At 32.5% G+C, this 27814-nt stretch overlaps 1 protein-coding gene across 1 annotated transcript in view; it reads right to left on the bottom strand.

The window, feature by feature from the left end:
* The window catches only part of PCDH17 (protocadherin 17), a 101729-nt gene that overhangs the window by 67356 nt on the left and 6559 nt on the right, over positions 1–27814 (bottom strand). The gene's annotated exons all lie outside the window — the stretch shown is intronic.

Below are 27814 nucleotides of genomic sequence, written 5' to 3'. Positions count from 1 at the left end.
AGGCTTGTTTTTGTGTTTGTTTTTGCTGCTTCCAAACTGACGTGGATGTCTGCCAAATAGAACTGAATTCTCCTTGTACCGCAGAACAGAGTCTTTTGCGAAAAAGAGAGTAGATCTTTCATAGGTTTCCCTATACTGTACATTCATACATGTTACTTCTTCTTGCAGCTGACTCAGTGACAAAGGTTCTCCTGTTTTCTGCCTCACTTCATATCACACCATTGTGCTCTGAAGCAGCTATGGGTTCCTACAAGATCATCCAGCATGCAAGTATCAGGGACACAGGAGCGTACAATTCATGAAGCAGAGGGACCAAGGTAAGGTTTAATGTAGAGCAGTATGTATTTTCCTTATAAATAAGGCTAATTTAAACTAACAGGACTCTTTTTTTATCCCATGTTATAATTTAAATTATTTGGCATTTTAAACTATTATTGGAAAAAACATGTTAAGAGTAATAGCTTAAACTACTATCTAAGTTTCACTGTCTTTTAGAAGTTGGGGGACAGGAAAAACCCTCACAAATTTCTTAATCTATAATCTTTTCTTGCTGTTGTTCAAATGACCTTTGTCAAAATAAATGCAAAGATGAAGGTAAACAAGGTAGATTAATTTCTCACTTCTAATCCACTTTATTTTATTTTATTTTATTTTTTATTTTATTTTATTTTTTTCCTTGCATTATGCGGGCCTCTCACTGCTGCGGCCTCTCCCATTTGCGGAGCACAGGCTCCGGACGCGCAGGCTCAGCGGCCACGGCCCACGGGCCCAGCCGCTCCGCGGCACGCGGGATCCCCCCGAAACGGGGCACGAACCCGCGTCCCCTGCATCGGCAGGCGGACTCCCAAGCACTGCACCACCAGGGAAGCCCACTTCTAATCCACTTTAACTAGTAATAGGTAGCAGATGTTTTTTATTAACATGTTTTTACTAATTTCCAGATTCTGTGAAGCACCTTAATTGTTTCCATAACGAAATATCTATCTTTAAGGATAACTTTATCTTCTAGTAAAAGTAATGATGGAAACCAACACCAAGAGCAAAAATGTTTGCAAAAGAGTTTTGCCAATTTTAAAAACTAAAATTACTTAGAAACTCCACATTTAAACTTAAAATCTTCTAGTTCATTTTTTGAATTGGTCAAAAACATGCATCAACTCATTATCGCTGTCAGTTAAAAGCTAAGCCTGAGTATCTTAGAACACTTCAGAAAAACAGAATCTGGGGTATTAAGGAGCACGTAAAATGTAAAGTGAAAGTGTAAACTCTAGTTAGAAAATATAAGGGCTATTATAAGTAATCTTGTGATTTTAATGGCTTTGATTAGGTGGGACCTCATAGGATGTGGATCCCTATTCAGTTAGACACAGGGAGACTGACTGGGAAAACTTTTATTCCCTTGTTCTAATAGGGACAGTATCTAAAATTTTTTGCATAATATCAAAGTTCTGGGCAGTTCTTATAAAATAAGATACTTTAAGTTCCTATTGAGTGAAGAGCTGTTTTAAATTATATGTGAGTGTGTGTGCACACGTGTCTATGTATGTTTCTATGTATGTATCAGCGTGTTTGATGAGCACTGGGTGATGGTAATGCTACCAAATATTGTCCTGATGAAAGCAGAAAAACAATAGGAAGTTAGAAAAGAAGAATTTTGGAAAGGAAAGAAAGGCAGGGAGAAAGGCAAGGGAAAAATAGAAAGAGAGGAGGAAGAGAAAAACAAAAGGATATACAAAGGAGGAGAAATAAGGGTGGAGGGTGGTAAAAACAGGTTAAAGAAATTTTATTATCGTAGAATTTCACAAAGTACAATTTTAGAAGTCTGCCACTTAATCAGTAGCAGAGTATCAAGAGTTTATTAATAATGTCTGCCAGCATTCATCCATTAAAATAGGTAGGAATGTGAGAGGCTGTGTCTGTTTATAATTACCATAATGAAATAGTCATTTGGCCTTTAATAAACATATGACTAATTCACTATAAAAAACACATTAGTTTTAATATAGAAAATAACATTTTCATTATCCAGGCTCCAAAGATGTCTGAAAACTTATTTCAAATAATCTGAAATAAAATAACAGTATTTACATAGAAAAACAAACAGAAAATAGACAAAAAAGCTGAATGTATTACAGCATCATTTAATTTAGAAATATAAGGGCTTTCAGTTATTTTCCAACACTGTGTTCTAAAAATCAAATTCTATCTTGTACATTTATAATTCTTAACCATTAAGTCTAGAAAGAAAGTAAAATTTGAGGTCAGACACTTGTAGATTTTTAGGTCTCAGCAGAGTAATTAAAATATTCATATGAGTAATTAAAATATAACTCTTGAAAATTTTATCCTTTTCCATACAAGGATAAAATTAGAATGTTTTCCCTTCAAACACAACTTAAACACAGGAACTATTAACTTTTTTTTTTTAAATATCATTTGTTTATTATTTTAAAAAATGGATCCCTGGAATTGATGGCTAGTTACAAAAAAGTTCTAAAGCAGACACTTTGAAATAAACTGTAGGGTATGATTATCTTTTTAATCTATTTCACTCAGAAATAAAAAGACAAATGTTTTGCTGTTTTTTTAAATGATCATTTGCTCATAATGATCACTTAAATATGAACTAACTTATAAAACTGAATGGCCCTCCTAGTTTGATTTTTTTTTGTTATTTTTTTGATGAAGATAAAAATTTAGATATTCTTTCTTTTGTTCAGAAAACATAAACAAATAAACAAGTAATCAAGTAAACAAACACACAGTGGAAAAGTCTGTATGATATGAATGGTTTCTTTGATTATTTACCTTTATGTACTTCTATTCTAGTACTCAGCAAATTGTAGTAAATTTATAAATGATACTTGAAATCATAATTTTTATCAGCAGTAGTCAATAATAAACTATTCCTAGATGTGCCATCTTCTACTACTTGCTCATCTATTAGGACTCTAAAAAAAATCATGATTTTAAAAACGAGTGTCTCTGAAAAAGACCAAAAGAAAGCACCTACTGAAGCTGAACCACATTGCCTGAAATTGGGAAAGCTCTATTTGTGGAAGTAGATTAATTTGACATGACCACTTACATGTATCTAGAGAAGTTGATCTGAAAATGGATAGCAAAAAGAGTCAAAATATATATTTTTTACTTTTAAAATAGTAAAAATAGAACATTTTAAAATATATCCAGCATTTGACAAAACTCAACATCTATTAATGATAAAAATTCTCAGCAAATAGGAATAGAAGGAAACTTCTTCAACTGCATAAAGAGCATCTATCAAAAAAGAGGATAACTAGCATCACACTTGAAAGACTGAAAGCTTTCACCACTTCTATTCACCACTGCACTGAAAGTCCTAATATGTTCAATAAGGCAAGAAAAATAAGTGAAGGACATACAAATTGGAAAAGGAGGAAAAAAAAATTTCACAATGCTATTGTATTCTCAGATAATAGTATTGTTCAAACAGAAAATAAGAAGGAATCAAGACAAACAAAAACAAACAAATAAAGCTTCTCAATGAGTAAATAAGTTAAGCAATGTTGCCATGTCCAAGGTCACCACACAAAAATTAATCATATTTCTATATACTAGCAATGAACTAGTTGGAAACTTAAATATCCAAAGCAATACATTTATAATATGTCCCTAAAAGTCAAATACCTAAGCAAATAGATAATTTAAAAAAATAAGTACAGAATCTGTATACTGAACATTACAGAAACTGATGGAATAAATCAAAGAAGGCCTAAATAAATGGAGAGGTATATCATGTTTATGGATTGAAAAATTCAACATCATAAAGACATCAATGTTCCTCAAATAATCTATACATGTAATATAATTCCATTCATATTCACTGCACGATTTTCTATAGCTATAGACAAGAGGACTCTAGAACTTAAAACAGAAAGAACTGTAATAGCCAAAATAATTTTGAAAAAGAAGATTAAATTTGAAGGAATCACACTATCCTATTTAAAGTATTACTATGAAGCTACACAAATCAAGACAGTGTAGTATTGTCAATGGAAAAGGCACATAGATCAATGGGATAGGAGAGACTGTTCAGAAGCCCACAGATATACGGCCAACTAATTTTTGACAAAGTTGCAGAAGGGAATTCAATAGAAATGAACCTTGGCAATTCAACAAAAATGAACACTTTGTAAAAACAAAACAAAACAAAAACTTAAAAATTTGAAATTGACCATAGATCTAAATGAAAAACATAAAACTATAAAACTATATAAGAAAACCCTGCAGAAAACCTATGTGACCTAATGTTAGGCAGAGTTCTTAGACATGATACCAAAAGTATCATTCATAGGAAAAAAAAAAAAAGACCAAAATTAACCCAATAATTTGGTATTTACCTTAAATAAATGAAGACTATGATCACACAGAGATTTGTACATGAGTATTTCAAGAGCTCTCTTTGCCAAAACTGTAATCATCCCAGATATCTTTCAATAGGTGAACAGATAGACTGTGGTACATACATACAGTGAAAAACTATTTAACAATAAAATAATGAACTACTGAGGCAACAACTTGGATGAATCTTAGAAGCATTATGTTGAGTGAAAGAAGCCAGTCTCAAAAATATTTCACAGTGTATGATTCCATTTATAAGATTTCTCAAAAAAGTAAAAACTATTATAACAAAGAATAGATCAGTAGATGCAAGGGGTTAAGGTTGACTATAGAGATATAGCATGAGGAAGCTTTTTACAGTGATAGAACTGTCCTGATTGTGGTATTAGTTTCATAAAGCTATATATGAAAAAAATAACAAAAAGAAAAAAAAAGAAAAATAAATAACAAAAAAAAGAAAAAAATAACAAAAAACAAAATAACACAGAACTTTACATTCCAAAAAAGGTTCATTTTACTGGATGCTAATAAAAATTAATTCCAAACATACATATAAGGTGATCATCTGCATCTCATATACACTGAGGATTTTTCTGTCTCACAGAGGATTATAAAACTACAAATTCTTTCATTAGTCTCAATAAAGAGTATTTCTGAACTTTGTCTTTTAAAATTATAGAGTCAACTTTCAAAACACTATGTAGAAATCCCATATTCATTTGGACAGACTACAAATGGATTTGAGACATAAAGCTCTATTTAGCCACACTAACAAACCCAAGCAACACTCTATAAGACAGTTGTCTTAAATATGAATTATTTAGCTCAATTTTCATATTTTTTCAAAGATGTTTTCCTTGCGTGCAGTTCTCATTTACCCAGCCATAAAATTGATACTTTAAATAAAGATTTCAGACTGCATTAATTGCAAAGAAGTAGCTTTTCCTTTCAATGAATGAAAAAATATGGCTATATCATGAAGAACTGGGAACCATCCTTAGAAATGGTGAGTTTTTAATTTGGAGAATACCTCATGAAATTGATTCTATATTTGTAAGTGAATAGAATATCCTAGTAAAGACTAAAGGCATTGAATATGAAATTATTAGCATCTAAGATGCACAAAAGCGTATACAGAATAGTCAAAATAATTTTACAACTTTGATGGTAAAATTAGGATAATACTATTTGTGTGGTTTTATATTTTATATGAGATAATATATGAAAATTTCTTAGTTATAAAATACCGTTCCTGTTATAACTTTTAAATTTTTTACTTTTTTATTTTTTTAAATTTTTGGCTGCACCACACAGCTGGCAGGATCTTAGTTCCCCAACCAGGGATCAAACCCCAGGACCCCTGCAGTAGAAGCACAGAGTCCTAACCACTGGACCAACAGGGAATTCCCATTTTTAATTTTTTTTTAATCTTATAAGCAGCACTGTAATGATCATGAAATAACAATAACTGGATGAAAGTCTGGTAACTTGTAAAACAATACTTGAATTTCTAAAAAATGAGATAACTATGGGATGACAAAAAAAAAAGACCTCATCTTTTTGAATCTTATTTCTAAAGAATTTCTAAGAAAAATATCAGAGTACTATTCTCCAAGTATATCCCTGCAAAAGGAACAGAGAAAAATATTGTGAGCATTAGGAAACTGGATTCTATAGTTATTTTTCACCATCACAGATACTGTTTAAGTAAATGCTTCTAGAATTCAATCTGTGATTAGTGCAATAACTGTGAAAAATATATGCACAATACCTCGGTTCTATTTAACAGGATTATTTTATATTTCCCATTATAGAGTCATGAGACAGTCAGGAAATTTCCTATGGAGAGAACAATTTTGACAAACCAAACGTCTCTGGCATTTCCAGAATCATTGTTGTGTAAACACAGAAGACAGTAGTTTATAAACTGTTGCCATTCTTTATATTATTTTGCTTTTCTACATCTGTTTCTTTACCAAAGAGGAGACCTTTGGGACAGAGACTCAGCAGGTAATGTCTTTCCACAAACACACATTTAGTTCAAACCATGCACAATATAAAAAATCTTGTATTCACCAATGTAAAATTCACAGTATCTGATATTCAATCAAGAATTACAAGGCATGAAGTAAACCAGGAAAACATAACCCATACCTAGGTTATAGCCCATCAATCAATAAAACCCATCAAACAATAAAAACAGACCCAGGCATGAAAGAGATGACAGAATTAACAAATAAGGACCTTAAAATCTATTAGAATTTTGAAAATATGATCAGGAATGTAAAAGTATGACCCTGAGAATAAGTGTCTCAAATTTTGAGCCCCAAGATCCTCCCTTGCAGTATCCTAATCTTGGGCCTAAAGGTGAGAAATAGATGGCCCAAAAGAAGCAAAATGAAACTTCCAAAAGTGAAAACTATAATATTTGAAATTAAAAATACAATGAATAAGGGCTTCCCTGGTGGCGCAGTGGTTGAGAGTCCGCCTGCCGATGCAGGGTACACGGGTTCGTGCCCCGGTCTGGGAAGATCAAACATGCCGAGGAGCGGCTGGGCCCGTGATCCATGGCCGCTGCGCCTGCAGGTCCCGAGCCTGTGCTCCGGAACGGGAGAGGCCACAACAGTGAGAGGCCCGCGTACCGCAAAAAAATAAAAAAATAAAAATACAATGAATAAGACTGACAACAGGTTAGACAATGAGGGACAAAAGATGTAGCATTTTGCACCAAGTTCTAGAAGCATCTGTCTCAACAATTATATATTTAATATTAAATTTCTACTTTATGTTTATCTGTATAAGCTTTATATATTTGAGTCAACATCCTGTTTATAATTTTGTAATATATAAGAGAGCAGACAGATATGTCAAATACAAAAAGGCTCTCCCAGAGGTTGCAATACAAATACGAAGAAAGCTTTCATTCTAGAGGTATTGACCTAGAATTGGAATTATTGAAGAAAAATGAAAGTGTATATTTGACTCTTTGAAGTCATCATTAAGATAAAACTTCTCACAGACTAATTTTGGATCGGATGTGTAGTCATGGTGTTGAATCACATCATTATAGCTTCAGTTATACTTAGATGATCAGTGTTTTCCTAATACAGAGGAACAGGGGAGTGAAATTTTGAAAATTCCTTTGAATTAGGGAGAGAAGATTGATTGCATATATTGATGCCACTGGGTTGAAAACAAAACGAAACAAGCTGAACTTTTCCCTTAATTCAAAGGCACTGCTTTTCCCATTGATAACAGTATTCTCTTTGCAGCACTCTGAACACAAGGGAGTGTTAAGAGGTGAATAATTCACTTTAAGCTTTTTCATACCGACATTGCTTCTGATAGCTCTGCCTTCAACAGAATATATGGTGTGGTTCTTTCCACATTGCTAAGTAGCCAACAGCATTTTAAGCCACCACTTATAAATTATCTGACAGCACCTATAGCTCTGAAATTTCTAAAGTGTGTGAGGTATGGCAATAACTGTATTTATCAGTGATTTTCAAAATAATACATTTTATACAAATATAGTGTGGACCACACTTATGTACTAAAGGTATAAGAAAAAAGGTGAGAAATTCTTACCACATTTAGCAAAAACTGACATTAAGTTAAAAATGGGAGGACAAGAACAGCCATATCCTGTTAAGTGAGAATTGCAAGTCTACTGCTCAATTCGGATGACTTAGATGCATTTTTAAAGTGATGTGGCTGTATCTGAAAACCTCTTGCAAATGTTAACCCTTTTATAAATGGCACTGATAAATTCAGTAATAACTGGCATGCCAGAATTTAATTATGTAATCTGTGAATCTTAAAGAAAATCATCTTTGACAAGAAAGAAGAAAATCTAAATACTCAAAAGGTAAGATGAGAGCTATTTGTTATCTATAAAAGCACACAAAATAGAGAATGCTGCACATTCTTTTTATATATTTGCTGAAGGGTGGAGCCCAGAGGCCACCGAGGCACCACTGAATGCTAGCTGTACTTTCCCACTAGCAACAGCAGCACATTATGCCATGAGCGGATATCTTAGGAAAAGAATCCAAACTTACTAGAAGATTGCTAATTTCAACATCCCTAATTAATCCATTCTCTTCAGTGTGGTAAGCCTCTCCATCTCAACCCTATCCAATACCCAGTCCTCCCTTTTTCTTCCAAGTGGTGGGGGAAGTTTAGAGTTCTTTCTGTTTTCTTGCTAACTCTTAGCCAGACATTTAGTCTTAGGAATCTCTCCTCTGTTTTCCTCCTATCATATTCTTTTCCCATCTCTATTAAGAATGCAGAAGGATTTTCCCCCTGGAGGGAATATCTGAAATTACATTCTCTGCAGTTGGGCCTCTAAGACTAACAACTCAAAGATTATACATTGCCAATAAAAATTCATTACAAGCCTGAACTTCTGGAATACTCCACATATGAAGAGAAAGAGCGAAAAAAGAGGGAGATAAATTAGTGACACATTCTTTTGAACGCTCCCTTCTGCAAAATATATTTCCTTAAAATCTTATTTTATTAATTTTAAGAAACTTGCTAATAAGCATATGGAAATTTTTTAAAATTGAATTATTTAGATTTAAGCCAGCCTTTAGTCCAATTCACTTAGCTAATATGGATATGCCTTGACACTATACCTCACTGAATCTAAATACATGTAAATGGTATAACTGTGTCTATACTGTACTTGGAGATTTGGAGTATGCTGTCCTACATTAGTATCTACAAAGCGGTATTCTTGATATTTATTATTCATGCTTCTCAATTGCCCTAGGAGACACAATACTATTACTGTCCACATTTTTTTTAAACAGAGAAACTACAGCTGACTTTCATAGGGGTGCTTGTCATATACCCAGTTCATTGTAGAACAATAACACTTGCCAGAGACTGCCAGGACAAGTCAGTTGATATACTGCCTCTCTGAGAAATAGAGAAATATAATGATCCATACCAATATTTTCAGAAATAACTTAATGAGAAATTAATGTGAATTGCCTTGAAATGATCTTAAAAATTATTGTTACATACTAAGCAAAATAGTACTACTATACCCCTAATAACAAAATGGCTCTTTATGCACTCTACCTTTCTTTTTATATTTTCACGTTAAATTATTTTAATATGCTTAATATTATATTTAACTCTAATGACTAGATTTTTCCTTTGGTCAATAACATAAAAAGGTAATAATGGCCATTTATTATCAAATATACTAATGCATACAGTAGGCTTAATTGTATAATTACCATAATTATAGTCATATATTATCAATTGCCAAAATAGGCATTTCTGAACACTCACTTTTAAAGTGCAAATTTAAGGTATTACATTCAGTCGATCATCATGTGAAATTCCTAAAAAACAAATAGCTAATTTAAAAAGTAAATCAAACTGTATGCTTGCTATCCATTTCATCAGTTTATTTTTTCACAATACACTAAAATTAAAAACTTTATGAATGCACTGATTTTGGTAAACACAATTCACCAGTCTTGCTCCTCAAAATATTAAATTGTTGATCAGAAGATAGTCAATTATTATTTAAATAATGATTACATTTTGCAAATGCAACAAAAAGTGATCAACAAGATCTGTTTCTTATCTGATTTTGCATCAGTCTTTCAACTCATCAACTGTATAGGTGCATTCTAATTCTTAACAGGAGAAAAAATAGGAGGAATTCAAGGTGAAATTGAATAAATCAGCAGCTTTTTAATGTTTTCCTTCCTCTAAATCTTGATAAGCATAGAGAATTTTTAACTCTTTATAAGTAACGATTCAGCCAACCTGATAAACAGCCAATATATTTTACAATAACTAGTATATACTTTGGTTGAATTATGAGTCCCCAACTTTTTGCATAAGTTTCAAAGATAATTTACTTACCCCTTCCAAAAAATAAAAATTATATAAAATTATAAATTAAAAAAATAACCCTTTAGATTTGAATTTCTGGCTTAAAAACAAGGGTAATTTGAAAGCACAGTTATGAAAATTTAGGAGATAACATACAAGGAATTTGGAAGACTTATCCTCAGAAATAAATATTAAAAAGAAAAAGAAATTCCTAAATTTGAGGAAAAATTAATTATTAATCAAATTTTTAAGTATTAGATTACTAGAATATTTTTCATTTTCCCTCTGAAATATAAGTATCACATTTAAAATGCATGATTCAGTGGAAATAGCTATTTCAGGTTGGCGTTCATACCTGAAATTAAAATAAAGTTAAGTGTCTTTACTAATGTTAACATATTTTAAACATTAGCATAAAATGAAATGAAATATCTCTACTCTTTATCAGACTGTCACTTAATACCTAATTCAAGAATCCCCAGTTCTTTCTTTGCTTGAAGACTTTAATTCTAAGAATTCTTCTCCTCTAGTGAAAGAAGCAATGTTATCTAGAGAGTCACTTCATGAGACAATAAGCCAGCATTCCTCCAATAACTGGTTTTGAAATAACAGATAATCATTTTGATTTTGTTAGAAACTATTTAAAGTCTACATAGTGCAGTTTTTTAGCAAACACTCAAATAGAAAAAATTAAGAAATATTATTAACAGTTAGTAATGACTTACAAAATTGGTTGGTGAACCCTGGCTGGCTAAGGGGCTCATTCTCTGTTTTTGAAAATAAAGTTTTATTGGAACTCAGCCATGCCCTTTCATTTATATGTTGTCTATGGTTGCTTTCATGCTTCAATAGCAAAGCTGAGTAGTTGTGACAGAGACCGTACAATCCCCGAACTTTAAAATATATACCATCTGGCCCTTCATTAGAAAAAAAAAGAAAAAAAAAAAATTGCAGGCTCCTGACTTAGAAAGATGAAGTCTCAGTTCTTAACCATATAATTAATATTTTTTTACTCTACTCACTCCTGTAGATAAAATAGTAATGAGGCATTTTTACATAGGCGCTAGGCTTAATTAGGTCATGGTTTAGGAAAAAACACGTCATTTTCATCTTCTGAAGGACACAGACTTCCTCACAGAGTATGCACTTGGAAGGTACCTGATTGAAAAACGATTTATATTTTTAAGTGATTTAGGTTTTAGGTGATTTATAGCATGTTTATATTCAATTCCAAACAACTTAAAACTGCGGAAACAGTACCATCATGGGAACACCTAAAACAAAATGCACTCAGATGCATGAAGTTTCCTGAATTGTATTACAAGTTCCTCTAGAGTGCACTTAGAATAAGAGTAGCTAATTCATTCCCAGAGAAAATAACTCTTCAGTTCTGAGAACTCTGTCTCCTGTGCTTCCTTACATATTTTAGAGGTTGATGTCGTCACAGTATTTCAACTCTTCCAAATGTATTATTTCCTTTCAGCCTCACTGGATGGGGCCATTATAATTATTTCTATTTTATGTATGGAGAATCTGAGGCCTGTGGAATTCATGAAAGGCTAGCCGGAGGTTCAAATATGAGTAAGTAATATGAACGAGTTACTTTGACTCAACATTTTGCACTCTTTCAAATAAAAAGCCTGCAAGTACTATATGATTCATCTTGCTTTTGTGTGTATTGTCCTTTGCTTTCTATTTTATTCTATTTATTATTGTCTGTCGTGTTTTACAGATTATTTTCATTCTAATCATGCTTGTTAATCAACACTCCCTACAGAGTTCTAATACCGGGTCACAGCCCCTTGAATAGCTTTATTCCTATAACTGGACAGCTCTGAATTAAACACAAATAAAAGCAATGATGTCTACTGGACAATTTTGATTAGAATAAAAGAATCAAAACCAGTTCTGTGATCAAATCTGAGAATCCAGGGCTGCTTCTGGAGTCTCCAAAATTTGGAAGTATTTTCACTACAAATGAAAATACTATAGGAACAACTACAGAACCTCTTGACACTACTGCTGGTTTCCCATTTGAAAGATCCTGTGACAACATGTTGTACATAGGCTCCAGCAGAGTTTTTGATGCTTCCTATGTGGAAGCCTTAAAGAATTTTCTTCTAAATTGACCTGCAGTCTAGGGACTAAGTTGTATTACTTTATTGCAGCAATTTTCATGCTATAAGATGTTCCCATAATCTATAGATACCTCAATATAAATGAATGTCAAATATGATATCCCAACTGGTGTAGGAGTAAAAACCCTAAGCTCTGAGTCAGATGACATTAGTTCTCTATTCCTGGCAAGCTGCGGTAACATTTCTGTGCTTCAATTTTCTCACATGAAAGGAAGTGTAAATGAAATCAGGAGCTGTCAAATGTCTCTAACTTTCTAGTATTCATTGCCCTAAAACAGTTCTTTTGTGGAAAATTCTTTTCAGTTTCTACCTACTGTGAGTTTTTCTTCCTACAGGGTCTCCCTGCATAAAATGCACAGTTCTTAAGGAAGACTTAAAAATATCTTACAAGTTAAAGAGTTAACTTTGGTAGTTTAAGAATGTTTAGGGGCTTCCCTGGTGGCGCAGTGGTTGAGAGTCCCCTTGTCGATGCAGGGGACACGGGTTCGTGACCCGGTCTGGGAGGATCCCACATGCCACGGAGCGGCTGGGCCCATGGGCCCGTGGGCCATGGCCGCTGAGCCTGCGCATCTGGAGCCTGTGCTCCCCAATGGGAGAGGCCACAACAGTGAGAGGACCGCGTACCGAAAAAAAAAAAAAAAAGTTTAGACATCTAGAAACCAATTTTCACAAGATAGTCTATCAAAAATCAGTCACATTTTAAAATGTCTATTTAACATTAAAACAAAAGTGATCACTTCTGGTTCCGAGAAGTCAAAACAGAAATGTACAGTAAAATACATTTGCATTCCAGGAAAATTACTTTTTTATAAGCATAAGTAATCTGGGATAAAACTGTACTCTTGTACAAATGCTAATGTTGAGGCCAACTGAAATTTTGTTTTTACAGGGAATATGTCTATATATCAGCACCCTAAAGTTTAACTGCTCCAGAATATTTTATGTCTTTTGCTGTTAACGAAAATAATAATATGTTAATATTTCTTCAGAATTTAGCATCATCAATATTATTTATAGGCACAATCATATTTCATTCTTGACACTTATGACAGCCCTATGAGTAACAAATATTATTACACCTGATAAGAAAACAGAAAAAAGAAATTAAGCAACTTGCTCTGGACTGAAAAGCAAGTTTTGCTTTTTTTTTTTTTAAACCAAGTCATTGGTAACAGAATCTCAGTGTAAAGAATCAGTCAGAGACGGATGAACTATATGAACTATAATATATCCATTAATTGGCCAAGAATTCCACCATTTATATGAAACTACATCATTGACATAGAAAAATATCTATGCTATATTTATATAATTTTGAGGAAAAAGCAAGCTTTAATATATTATGTTTTGTATGTACCACTTTATTATTATTATTATTTTTTTTTTTTTGCGGTACACGAGCCTCTCACTGTTGTGTCCTCTCCTGTTGCGGAGCACAGGCTCCGGACGTGAAGGCTCAGCGGCCATGGTTCACGGGCCCAGCCGCTCCGCAGCACGTGGGATCTTCTCGGACCGGGGCACGAACCCGCGCACCCTGCATCGGCAGGCGGACTCCGAACCACTGTGCCACCAGGGAAGCCCTATATGTACCACTTTTTAAAATTGAAATATAGTTGGCTACAATGTTGTGTAGTATACACCACTTATTGTAAAAATCTAGTTATGTGTGTGTTTGCGTGTGTGTGTGTGTATGTCACGTATTACTCATCCCAGCGGCGACTGGTATAACACCTCAAAATTAAACATATTAATATTTCTCCGGTAAAAAAAATATTGATATTAACACTAAGTGGAATAAATAAAAATTTAAAATAGCCTTAAATCTGTTCAGGCCTGAGTCCTTTAGATTTCATAATTAGAGAAGGGATTGTGGATCTGAACCAAAAAAGTTAGCAATAGCTACCTCTGAGTTCTAAATTATAAGCAATTATAACTTTTTAAATTCAACTTTATCTTCAGTCCACAAGTATATAATGAGTTCTAACTATATACTGGACACTGTTTTAGGTATAGCTTTTTTAGTGGAATTTTTGCAATAAGTAAGAATTCCTCTTAAAATTAGAGAAAAAATATAGTCAGCATAAAAAAAATGAAAAGAGAAACTCAAAGTCACATATACTGGAAAATAACTTGAAATTATTTTAATGAATAAAACAATTTTTGCATATCAGTCTTTTGTATATAACTGTTGTTCCCAAGAGTAAAGTATCTTCTTCTAAGAAAACTGTTGACTTGCTTAAAATCAAGCAGGAAGGGAATAACTGACCCTGTGGTCAAATGTAGCCAATTCATCCCTGGAGGCTGACTATAAATTCCCAGTTTGATGGTACAGTAGTTGAAATCCAAAAGACACTAGACCAGCAATGACCACACAGGTCTTGAGGCACAGTCTCAGTGGAGCAACTTCATCTTTGAAATATGTCACACACAAAAAATAAGGGTCCAAAAATCTTATTATTCAATACATATTTACATATCAACTGTCCTTGAAGAGCTCTTCTTTAGTGGTTACCTAATTCTATGTGGGTTTTTTGGTAGGGATTTGCATGAGTATTTTATTAAAATGTATAATTATTCTTACAAATTTATTTAATGTCATTATCTGAATAATTTCTGGGTATGCCAGGTTTTCTGGACAAATATTCTGTGGATTACCTTGACAAATACAAGTTCCTTAGCTTTTCGGAATACCTGTTTTCAGACTTGTGCCAATTAATATGGAAATTAATTTTCAGTATCTTTGGCCATGAAGAATGGTTAGGTGCCTCTCCTAGTAGAAACAGTGATTTTCTTTTTTTTCCAAGTCCTTTTGATTATTTTTAGAGCTGTAAATTTTTTTTTGTTGTTGTTTGTTTGTTTTTAATACAATTTTTAAAGGTCACTTTCTATTTACAGTTACTACAAAATATTGGCCATATTCCCCATGTTGTACAATACATTCTTGAGCCTATTTACACCCAATAGATTGTACTCCCACCTTTATCCTGCCCCCACCCACCCACTGGTAACCACTAGTTTGTTCTCTGTATCTGAGTCTGCTTCTTTTTTGTTATATTCACTAGTTTGTTATATTTTTTAGATTCCACATATAAGTGACATCATACAGTATTTATCTTTCTCTGACTTATTTCACTTAGCATAACGCCTTCCAAGTCCATCCATGTTGCTGCAAATGGCAAAATTTCATTTTTTTTTATGGCTGAGTGGTATTCCATTGTATGTGTGTGTATATATATATAAAACACATCTTTATCCACTCATCTGTTGATGAACACTTAGGTTGCTTCCATATCTTGGCAATTTTAAATAATGCTGCTATTAACACTGGGGTGCATATATCTTTTCAAATTAGTGTTTTTGGTTTTTTTTCAGATATATACCCAGGAGTGGAATTGCTGGGTCATAGAACCTCCATACTGCTTTTCACAGTGGCTCCAACAATTTACACTCCCATTAACAGTGTACAAGAGTACCCTTTTCCCCACATTCTTGCCAACATGTGTTATTTGTGTTCTTTTTGATTGTAGCCATTCTGACGGGTGAGAGGTAATATCTCACTGTGTTTTTTTGTTTGTTTGTTTGTTTTTTGCAGTATGCGGGCCTCTCACTTTGTGGCTTCTCCCGTTGCGGAGCACAGGCTCCGGATGTGCAGGCTCAGCAGCCATGGTTCACGGGCCCAGCCGCTCCGCGGCATGTGGGATCCTCCCGGACCGGGGCACGAACCCGTGTCCCCTGCATTGGCAGGCAGACTCTCAACCACTGCGCCACCAGGGAAGCCCCCTCACTGTGGTTTTGATTTGCCTTTCCCCAATGATTAGCGATGTTAAGAATATTATGTCTTATTTTGGGTCCATTAGACACATTTTTGTGTAAATATAAAACACAAAGTAGATAATTCTCCCAAAAAAGAAGAATTTTTCTCGTCACTGATTGTCTCTTTTTCCTTCTTTACAAAACAGAGGATCAGGTTGTAATATATAGTTTGAAAAATAGTTTTTTCCTTTCTCTGAAGGAGCATGAGTTTATTCAAGCAGAGTCAAGTAGTTTATAAAACTATGAACTTAATATAAAAAAGACAAAGTATGAAACTCTTCACAGTCTAATTTGATTTAAGGATCCTGATACCCTTTTCCTTGAGAGGACAGAACATCAAAAATATGAAATGGTGCACCTAGTAGCATGGTGCATAAATAGCTCAAACTGAAGCCATAACAATAAGCTCTCCATCTATTACTGCAGAACCTATAAATAAGCATAATGGAAATCATGACACATTATTACATTATTCTGTATTGCCTCTCTTCATTAAAAGAAGAGGATGAGTGCATTTAAAATAAGTTCACATGTCAAATGACATGCAAGGCCTTGCAACTGAGATAATGCTGAAAGGCATATCTGTAAAGGGCAGATGCATGGTCTTATATGGCTTAGCAAGGTTACGATAGAATTATGAGAAATCCGAGTACTAATTGCTTCACACCAAAGTGGTGGTAGCATAGTATCTAAAACTTTTACATCATTCACCTACACCATGCATGTTCTAATATTATGTTCAATAAAAAAAAAAAAATTAAAAAACTTTAGAGAAAAGTTGCCCTGTCATTGAGCCCTTAAATGGATTCTTTTTTCAGTTTCCATGTCAATTTAACATACTAGCTTATTTTAACAGCGCTGGATTGTAAATAAGGAAGATCCGAATCCTATTAATGGAACTATGCTGCCAAAATAATCAACTTCATACTTAACAAGTTTCCAAGTATTTGGAAAAGCTGTGAAATGGGATTATAAGGTTAAGCTGTGTACATCTGGCTCATCACTATATAAACATTTCAGAAATCTGATCTCATAGGCTGAAGAAACACCCATCTAATCATGATTCTTTTCCAAGTTACATGGACTTCAGTGAGCAGAGCAGTACACAAACGCTGACAAGAAATCATGATCAATTTACATAATGTAATTCTCCTGTTAGGCATATAATTTTGTCATATATCACCCTTCTGAGTGAAGACATAAGAAATATTTTAGGAGGGTCCTGTGGTATCATACTTATGTTGGTGAAAGGGGTTGGGGAGTGCCCAAATTTTTGAAATTAAGGATAATCACCTGTAATACTAAATACTGCTTTTTTCTTATGTCATGGTAAGTAATTTAGTGTAATTGGATGTTGTAACTATAAATGCAGTGTAATATAGATCCAGAGAATAATTAATGAGAAGCAGGAGTTTGTGAATAAAACAACAGTAAAAAGTTTGCCAGTCCTTCTAGTTAATAGAAACCTTAAGTTGAACATTAGTTGCTTTAACCAGATTCAGGATTAAATAACTATGCTGATGCTTTATCAAATACACACCAGCCCATTAAGCCTGATTTTATTTTTTGAAATTTTGTTCAAAAAGATAATTGGGTTAAAAATGTACTGAATATGGTTCTATCAAATTAACTTCAAATGTCCAACTTGAAAACATTAGGCTTTGGAACTGTGATCCAAAATGGCAACTAAAGGTCAATGAATCAAATTTCCAATTACATTTCCTGGGAGCAGATAGGTGCAATAAAACCTAATGATTGAATTTAAATGCTTTCATGCACCTTTTATCTGTTTCCCAACATGTTGATTCTACCTTAATGCTCTAACAAGATACGTTTATTACAATTAACCAACTGAAATAATATCTCCTTTTTCCAATTATTTATATCATATTACCTGGGGATATTGAATTAGAGCTCCTTTCCTTCTCCGACCCCTAGTGCCTTTCCATCACCATCCTACGCTTTCACCAAACAAAACCCAAACTATAATATCACTAAAAAACAGATGTGTCCTTGGAGATTTAATTTCTCTAGTTAAACGATGAGTATTTAAATAAAGCTGAAGTTCACTGAGGCTTAATGGAAAATTTCAAATGAAAATAATTTTAATGAATTTGTTGACGAAGTTTATAAATTTACCTTCCTTATGTTATGAACTGATATGTTAGTCTATTTCTCTGACCTGCATAGGCATAAATATATGAAGAAGATTTATCCAGAAGTAAAATCTAAGCATTCTATTTTCGGGAGTGGCAGATGGAGGATTCTTTCTCTACTCTATCTCAATAGAGAACACTCTTGCCTGAAGAACAAAAAGAGGGAGTCATGCGGAGAGGTTTATTTTTTTATTTTTACACAAAAAAGAACATCAATAATTTACTTCTTAAAATATATACTCAAATCTAGATTAAGGGAAATCCAAGAAACTTTTTAGTTTTAACTAAATAAATATGTTTCTTGTCTATTAAATGCGTTTTAATAATGTTAAACATAATACTATCAATCCAACCCATCTGAAATCCAACCCACCCCATATAGCTCCACTATGTAAAATAACTATATAATCTCAAGTCCAAATGTATATGGAGTCAAGCTCTCCATATACTCAGGTTACACATCCTCAGATTCAACCAATCTCAGACAGAAAGTATTTGGGGAAAAAAAATTCCAGAAAGTTCCAAAAAGCAAAACTTTAATTTGCTGCAAGCTGGCAACTATTTATCTAGCATTTACATTGTATTTAGAACTATTTACATAGCATGTACATTGCATTTGGTATTGTGAGTAATCTAGAGATAATTTAAAGTATATGTGAGGATGTGTGTAGGTTATATGCAAATACTATGCCATTTTACATAAGGGACTTGAGCATCTTTGGATTTGGGAATCCACGGAGGTCCTAGAACATATCCCTCACAAATACTGAGGGAAAACTCTATAGTTAAATATTAATCTGGTGATAAATACTACCATGGTCTCATCAACCTATATATCCACATTCTTTTAAAATATTTAAGCTATATACTAATGTGCAAAGTTCTTAAGATATCCCTGTAAAAATAAATTTTCTGAATGGATATCACAGAAAAGAGACCAGACGGCAAAGATAGGAAGAAAAGAATTAGAACAGGTCAGTATAAGACAAAATAATAATTCCTTTCCATTTGCTTCACTCAAATTATGTGTTTTGATGATACTTTTCAGTTATATAAACAACTTTTGAAAAATTTAAGCAGATCATACATATGTTTAGATTATACGGTTTTATGTGAAGACTAAACTCATGAAAACTAGTATATTTGAGAAACATTCACATTCTACCAACATTATCTGGAAGCCACCTTTCCAGAAGATTTCTCAGCTGTATTCTTTTTCTAAAAAACAAAACAAAACAAAACAAAACAAAACACATGTATGATAGTTCAAGAACAAGCACATTCTGAGAAAGAATTAAAATTCAGACAGATTATGAAGTATTACAGGTCCAGCTTCTGATCCACTATGTGTAAAAGAATATCTTCCCCAGATACACAGGCCTCTTGTAGTGCCAGGAAACCAAGACCCACCCTGGTTTTCCTTCTGGAGAGAGCAGCTCTGACTGCTGATGGGCCTTCTTTCCCCAAAATACCAAATATTCCAGGGTGAATTTACAGATGGACTTGAACTATAATGTTTAAATAATTGTGGATATATATGTCTCCATTGAGAACTTGTTATTTGTAGGCTAATCTTACATAATATTTGACACTATTAGTTTAAGCTTTCCAAAAGTCCTTCTCTTCTTTATAAATGGTAATTGACAATGAATCCTAAACTTCTTAAATTTATATTTCTATGCTCCTTTCTATTGTTTTTTTTCCCCATCATTTTGAATCTCAGCTATTCTGGCAAATGAGGATAATTAAATTTTGAATATGGTTTGAAAGCTCATTCTGCTTGAACCCTTTTTTCTACCAAGCCTCCTTATTGTTTGACTTGAATTTTGCTATCAAAATTTAAAATTCAGATAATAGTAATTAAGTCCTGCAATAGCTTAAAAGTAGTAAAGTATTTCAATTAAGTGCTCTTTAAATTATTTCATTGCTTATTCTTGAATTAATGATTATGGATTGAACAACTTTGCAGGTTGTGGATGTATTTTAAATAACAATACTGAAATGGGAAAATACTGTTTACATGAACATGTAGTTTATGTTTCCCCAAAATGTGCACTGAAATTTCACATTACCTATGCAAAATAGATTCTGAAATTTCAAGAAAAGTTTTGTAAGTTGAGTTTGTATTATAACATACATTTGATAACTGCCCGTGGTGATTTTCTTTTCCTGTCATCAAATGGCAAATTGCTGGTACCAAAGTGATTAAATCATAAGAAATACAAATAAATGTATTTGTCAACAAATACAAATAAATGTAATCAAAATTACTATTTACAGTTTATCTATAAATTCATTAAAAATTCATATAGAAAATAAGTGTATATTTTATGGTCTCTATAAATATAATTATCTTAAAATTAATTAAAACATAGAAAAAAGGATCACATTAGTTTCTTAATTTACTAGAGCTGTGTGATTTTCAAAGCCTTAATATAACACCTGAATTGCATAGTTTCAATATTTTATTAACCATACCAAGGAACAGAACAAAAGATGAAAGATACTCTCTTATCAACACTATTTCTCTTGATACAATGTAAATATATTTATGGATATATATATATGGATTAACATATATACGCATAAATATAAACACATTCTGAAAAGATTGATGCTCATAATTGTGAACCGTGTTCACCTGTTTTCTTTCCATGAATTGGTAATATTATCAATAGAACTGTATAGGAATTTTCATTGTAGTTATTAAAAAGGTAACAACTATAAATAAAAATTATCAAATAGGCCACCTTCAAATAGATTATTTAGCAACAGATCCTTATTTCAGCATGTTTCTGTATGTAATATCTTAGGTTTGACCATAGTAATTTCTAATTCTGAATCCAAGCTCCTGCTCATATCTGATCAGTGATCACAAGACATTACAAATAATTCATATTTTAAGTGCCCACTATGCAATAGAAACCATGCTAGGTTCTCTCAACTATAACGACAAGCAAGGTGGATGTGGTCACTGTCCTCAAGCATTCTCCTATCTAGACTGCTTTGTGACAAATTAACTTTACTAATAAAGAGTTACAACACTGACCCAGAGGTTTAAAACTGTTCAGACTTAATAACATTATTTTGTGTGTAGATCAGTTAGATCTTTATTAAGAATAGGGACACAGACATAGAGAATGGATGTGTGGACACAGCAGGGGGAAGGGAAGGTGGAATGAATTGGGAGATTGGGATTGATATATATGCACTACCACGTGTAAAATAGATAGCTAGTGGGAGCCTGCTGTATAGCGCAGGGAGCTCAGGTTGGTGCTCTGTGGTGACCTAGATGGGTGGGATGGTGGGGGGAGGGAGGTTCAAGAGGGTGGGGATATCTATATCTATATATATATATATATAGCTGATTCACTTTGTTGTACAGCAGAAACTAACACAGCATTATAAAGCAACTATACCCCAATTAAAAAGAAAAAAAAAAAAGAATAGAGCTAACATATCACAATCAAAAGAAGGAATGAATGGAAATTGATAGAATGTTAAATCTCGTTAGCTATCCAGCCTCAATATTTTTATTGTGGCTCTTTAAAATTCTTATGCATTAAGTAGCTTTAGGATCAAGCACAGAATTAAAATACTTCCATCCACTTCTGTTGACTAGATATTATTTTATAGTTCAAAAGAGTGCACTTTTCTTTTTGCCTGCTAGTCTAAGTCCTGCTTTCTCAACACTGCCAAATGGTCCTACTACCATTTACTTCAAACTTACCCAGACAACAGAGGAGTGCGATGGAAAATATTATCTACTTCTTTGCTGAGACATTACATGTCAACTTTTCACCTAAGGCAAAATTTAATGGCTGACTTGTGCATCTTCATTTCTAGAGATTTACTATGGAAACACTGACATAACCTTTAACCAGAGCAAACAGAGCCACTCTAATAAGCACGCAACACCAAACCTAAAAATGCACGAGGAACAGAAAGATCCTGGCAGGAATTAATCTGCCATTTTCACACATCTGCCCAAGGGAAGCATTGTAATTGCAAAAATTTACTCTAAGACTGCTGAGACTCATAGTAATTATGTTTCTTTTTTTTAATAGAAATAGCCACAGGTGGTAACAAATAGCGTTTTGAGATAGGGAACCGGGCATGCATTCTAACCCAAATAAACATGTAATTGCCTTAATTATATATAAAAAAAATCATGGAAAGTCTATTGCTCAAAATCAGAAAAAAAAATGTCTCCTTAAATGTATTTCCTATCAATTAGTTTCTCCCAACTTAGCCATTTTGCTTCATTTGTTGGTATTGGCACATCTGATATCAGGGCCACACTGCAGAGTAGGCTTTTGTCAATAACCCTTATCTTGCCTGTGAGTGGGATTTGTTTAGTAGGATAGTTCTCTTATTTCCTGCCTTATTATTATCTAGGAGTAAATAGTAGCTTTCCTAGAAGTTCAGGATCTCGAAATTTAGCTAATAATTACTATCCGTGCCTCTGCCAACACTAAAAGTGCAAGGTTATAAACTATTTTTTCAATATATGTGTTGTATTAAAGTATTTCCTATTTTTCCTACAATATCTGTTCTCAGTCATCCTGTCTTTATCTACCTTTAGGTTCATGCATTAGCACCAAAATATTTTCATAGTTCCCCAAATTACAAATGCATTCCACGCATATACCATGCCAAGTAAGAGTCAACTGTACCTCCAAAATTACTCATTAATCAGAAATTTCTGATTTAATCAATGAAGACTAAAATAAGAGAGTAAGGGTTGGCTTAAAATTAAAAGAAAAAGCAATTCATTAATGTTACACAAGGTCATGAAAAGCTAAAATAATAATAAAAATAAATCAAGTGTCTTGCCTTCAAACTATGTGAATGCAAGTTTGCATATAATCTTTAATTCTGTCTTAATGGGAATGTTAGTAATGATAGATGGCTGATTTCTCTTTCATTTTGCATGACTTATAAATCGTCTTATTCACATTCTTAATTCAATAAGTTAATTTTGGATAAACTATTTTTAAATAGATGCAAAACTGCTAAAACAAAATAGAGAGAATTTTGTGCCTTAAGAAGGTACAGTAATAAAATTCACCAATACTTAGATAAACCTTTGGGCTTTTGCTGATAGAACTATTGAAATCAAAGCTAATTATTTTTCAAATTTCAAAATTTCAGAAAAATTTTATGCCTCATATTTATATAAAGATGTATCACTAAGCAATTATCAAGTTTGAAATGGAAAATATCCCCTTTTAAAGTTAAGTCCTGTTTTTCCAAATACTAAAGGATAACATTTTTTCTTAGTAAGTTTTGCTAAGATTTTAAACATATTATTTCTCAAGCATTCTAACTTCTTACTGTTACCTCATCTACTGAAATGGGGACATCAGTAAAAGTGCATTTTGGTCACTTTACACTGTGGTTAGATAATCCTTCTCATGGTAATTATAGGTGAACTGCCTTTATAAGTATCAGCTCTGTATATGCAATTGCTCTGGTGTTGTGGAAAAATAGCAAAAGTCTACCAAATATGCAGTCCTAAAATAATCTCAGTATATTCTGGTAAAATATTCTGTGGTAAATGAAATGAAGAGCTTTCAGCAAAGGTATTTATATTGGGGTCTGGGAAGAGAAAAGGAATTAATATATCTTAAGAGTGAAAACTATAATTTTAGGTTTCAAAACTGATACAAGTGTTCATACTGCAAATAAATAAAAAATTAAGAATTTTTCTAAGACATTGTCTAAAATTGGATTATAAAAATAAAAAAAGAAATTTTGACCCTGTGAACATGTCTGCCTACAATAAAATACTTGTGTTTCTGCTTTATAAAAGAAAGTTATCAAAATTTAGGATATATGTGTATATTTCAAGTTGAGTTTTATTGAACTGGAGGACAGAAAAATTCTGGATATAAGTGCAACCCAATCATTGCTTAGCAATGATTATTAAGGATTCAGGTAGAAATATTGTAAAGAAGTATACCAATTGATGACTTATGCTTAAATTACATTTTTAAAAAGTTACCACTAAATGAAGGTGAAGAAAACATACCTAAGCACCACAGTTGTTGGAAAGAAATTAGTTGAGTCACCTAAGTTAAATCTGTTATTTAAACATATATATGCCATCAAAATAGCATTAGAAAGTTTGAGAACATAAAGTCATTGTCTACATTAAGTATTAATATAATTTACAAACATGTATCTAGTGTTTCTTAAAAACAGTATATACCTACAAAACAATTATGAATATATAGCTTTGAAGACTTGAAATAGACTTTTAATGCTCACACTTTCATATTTTACAAAGGCTGCTTTTAGCTGATAAAAGAAGTAAACAAGAAACTGTCCTTTAAATGGTCCCTTTAATGTGTGCCACTAATTAAGAATCAATCAAAAACATTAAAAGTCTAAAAAACAATAAATATTGTTCAGACAGGGTGTATTCTACCAAACAGAAGCTTACAAGATAATAGTCATCTTTACTTTGCCCATTTTTCATTCAACACAAATATGGTTCATGACCATTTCATCAAATAGAAACATAAAGAAAATAACTCATTTTTAAATATTTCATAATGTCTGAAATAAAATGCATTTCTAATACCATTAAATTATTTTAATATATTCCTTTCCCCTAATCAGACCAAAGTCTATTTATGTAGATTAGTTACATCTAAAGTCTAATTTATCCAACCTGTATTTATCCTTTGATCAGAAAGCTTGTTAACTTAAATGGTCTTATATTGTTATGATTCGTTTTCCCATAATTATGCTGTTTAACTGCCTTATTTTTTTGAATAAATATATGCAAACGTGCCAATCATATTTAGTACATTTATGCTAGATGCTCAATGAACTGTAAGAGTCATTTCAATACAATAAAGCTCCCTGGAATATATCCAGGGCAGAGCCTACAAATACCAGTAATCAGAATGTCACTAGGACCAGAACAAATAGAAGTGTGTCACATGTATATCAATAGATTTTCTCAAATACTGTCTGAAACCAATTTTACAGTCTATCACTGGAAGACCATGGAGCACACAAGTGAAAACTGCCACCTACACTGCTACAACTTTGCATTTGTATTTTGTTACATTTTTTTTTTTGCTTTACCTTAAAAATATTGAATTTATACTTCTGCAGTAGCAAGGAGGTGAGAACAGGCTTCTGCTTAGTCACGGTAGGGAATGTTGATGTCATTAAGGACTCCTTTATTATAGATTCTTTATTTCAGGAAACCAAAGGATAGCAATATATCACCATCAAAGCTACTGGTGAAAGCTATGACTAACTGTAAAATACTGTGTGCCACTGAAGGGAATTCTTGTCAGCGTCTCCTCTTCTAAAATAGGTTGACAATAAATTAGTGTAGGTCTGATGAAGATTTAAAAGTGTTTTGTAGGTGGGTGGCAGAAGTCACACTATCTTCAAATTGATAGGCAAAATTACCTTGACGCTATTCTCTAACAAATATACAGTCATTGATTGAAGGAATTCAATAGGAAAAAAAAATTTCCCTAATGGCTTTACTAAAATATGGCTTTAAGAAAATTCCCTGTGGGATTTATTAAACAGAAGCATCACTGAAGGGAACACATTCTGGAGCAATGACTAATATCATAATTAGCAGGTGCATCTGTAAGAATTGAGTGTATTGCAAGACTTCTCAGCATAGGGGTGTTAAGCTTCACTTCCCGACTGGCATGAACCCAGTTTTAGTGGCTTCACCTTCATCCTGTTGTTTCATCATCAGACTCCCAGCATATATTCTCACAGTGCCTCCAGCCATCCCACCATCCTCACCAAAGAATCAGAAACTTGCATGAATTTTTTTTTTCTCTTAATCTACATAAACTCCAACCTATTGTTCACTGAAGACCAGGTGTTCCTTAATGCTCTGGAATAACTAGCTCTACTTTAAGGAACTTCAAAATGTTTGAAGCTTTAAAACAGTGAGTCATCAAGTTTTAAAATATTTTCAAAGAAAAATAAAGGTTTGAGTTCATCCTTAATAAGAGGAGAACTACCTTTGAACTAAAAAGGTATAAAAATGGGCTAATATTTTTGCTTGAGTATTTATGTACATTATACTGAAAATATAAAGTCATATATATACATATACACATATGTTAATTTTGCCAGGAAGTTTGATTCCTCACATTTTCATAAATATGGGCAGAGATGACCTTCACTGCAGTAAATGCATGTAAACCTTTATTAATCTTAAATTTTTTAAAATACTTTCTTAACTTACATCTTTTATAGATATATTTTTACTGCATTATATTACACAAGCAGCAATAACAGTGTAAATTTTGAAACCTGACAATGGTAGTGAAACACGATAAAGTATTAACACTGTATTTTTCAACAATATTAAATATTTATCTGGAGATTTTTAAGGAGTTTTTCTTTTAAAATATGTATATTTCTTAGTCCTTTAGGGGATGATATTTGGGATTATTTTAAGAATAATTAATTTATTTTAACCTCATATATAAATGTGTATCTGTGTACCATAAAACAGTGAATAATATGCATTATAATATCAACTTTATAAAGAAAAGTTTCTAGAAAATATGTTTTTATTTTATTTTTTGGGTGTGGCTTGATCAATATAGTTATAGGCAATAGGTAATGTTTTAGAACATGTACATTTTTTTTCTTGACTAAAAAATATGTTCAAGAAGTTGAGATAGGAATTTTAGGGCATACTTTTCTATGATCTGATATTTTTCATGATCGCACACAGCCTTAAATAACGTGATGAGGCCAAGAATAAAATTTCAAAGTCATCCGTGCAAATTTCTATATGACAATATTTATTGATATTATAAAATTCAGTCATAGAATTCAAGTAAAATTATAGAACTCACTAAAAGACCTTAAGTAAAATTAAAAATCATCTTATTCTTACATTTTTAAAAGACTGATAAGAATGTAAGGATAAGACTGTAAGGTTGATAAAGTACTACCTAGCTAATATTTTGAGAATTGTATTGAAAACTAAAAACTAATCGGTAAAGAAGTTAATACCTCATGAGTAGTTAGATCAACTAATATTAAAAATGAGATTCTCAGGTTTCTAATTCATATAGTAAAAAAGTTATGTGTTTTGTGTTTTCATATTATTATAAAATAGAGAAATATACAGAGATTTACGTTGAAGCTGAGATTTTCATGGGTGCACACAAAACTAAGAATAAAAATAATATATTAAGAATGATTATAATAATTTGGATTTTAAACTCTTCTCCAAAGAAACTCAAACCACTTTAATCATTATCTGTTTAGTTAAACTTGCTTCCACTTTATTTGTGCTACTTTTAATATATGGTAAAACAGAAATAAATGTTTTATGATCGTGTACTCATGTTAATTTGAAGTAGAAATTAATCCTATCTTTTAAAAAAAATTTAAAAAAAAAGAAAAGTGGACAAGATAGTACTAGAGGCATGCAGTAAGAAAGGGATA

Source organism: Lipotes vexillifer, unplaced genomic scaffold (assembly GCF_000442215.2).
Source record: "Lipotes vexillifer unplaced genomic scaffold, Lipotes_vexillifer_v1.1 scaffold642, whole genome shotgun sequence".
Classification (NCBI taxonomy): domain Eukaryota; kingdom Metazoa; phylum Chordata; class Mammalia; order Artiodactyla; family Lipotidae; genus Lipotes; species Lipotes vexillifer.
Note: the sequence above shows the minus strand (reverse complement) of the source record. Positions and strands in the feature narration are given on the sequence as shown.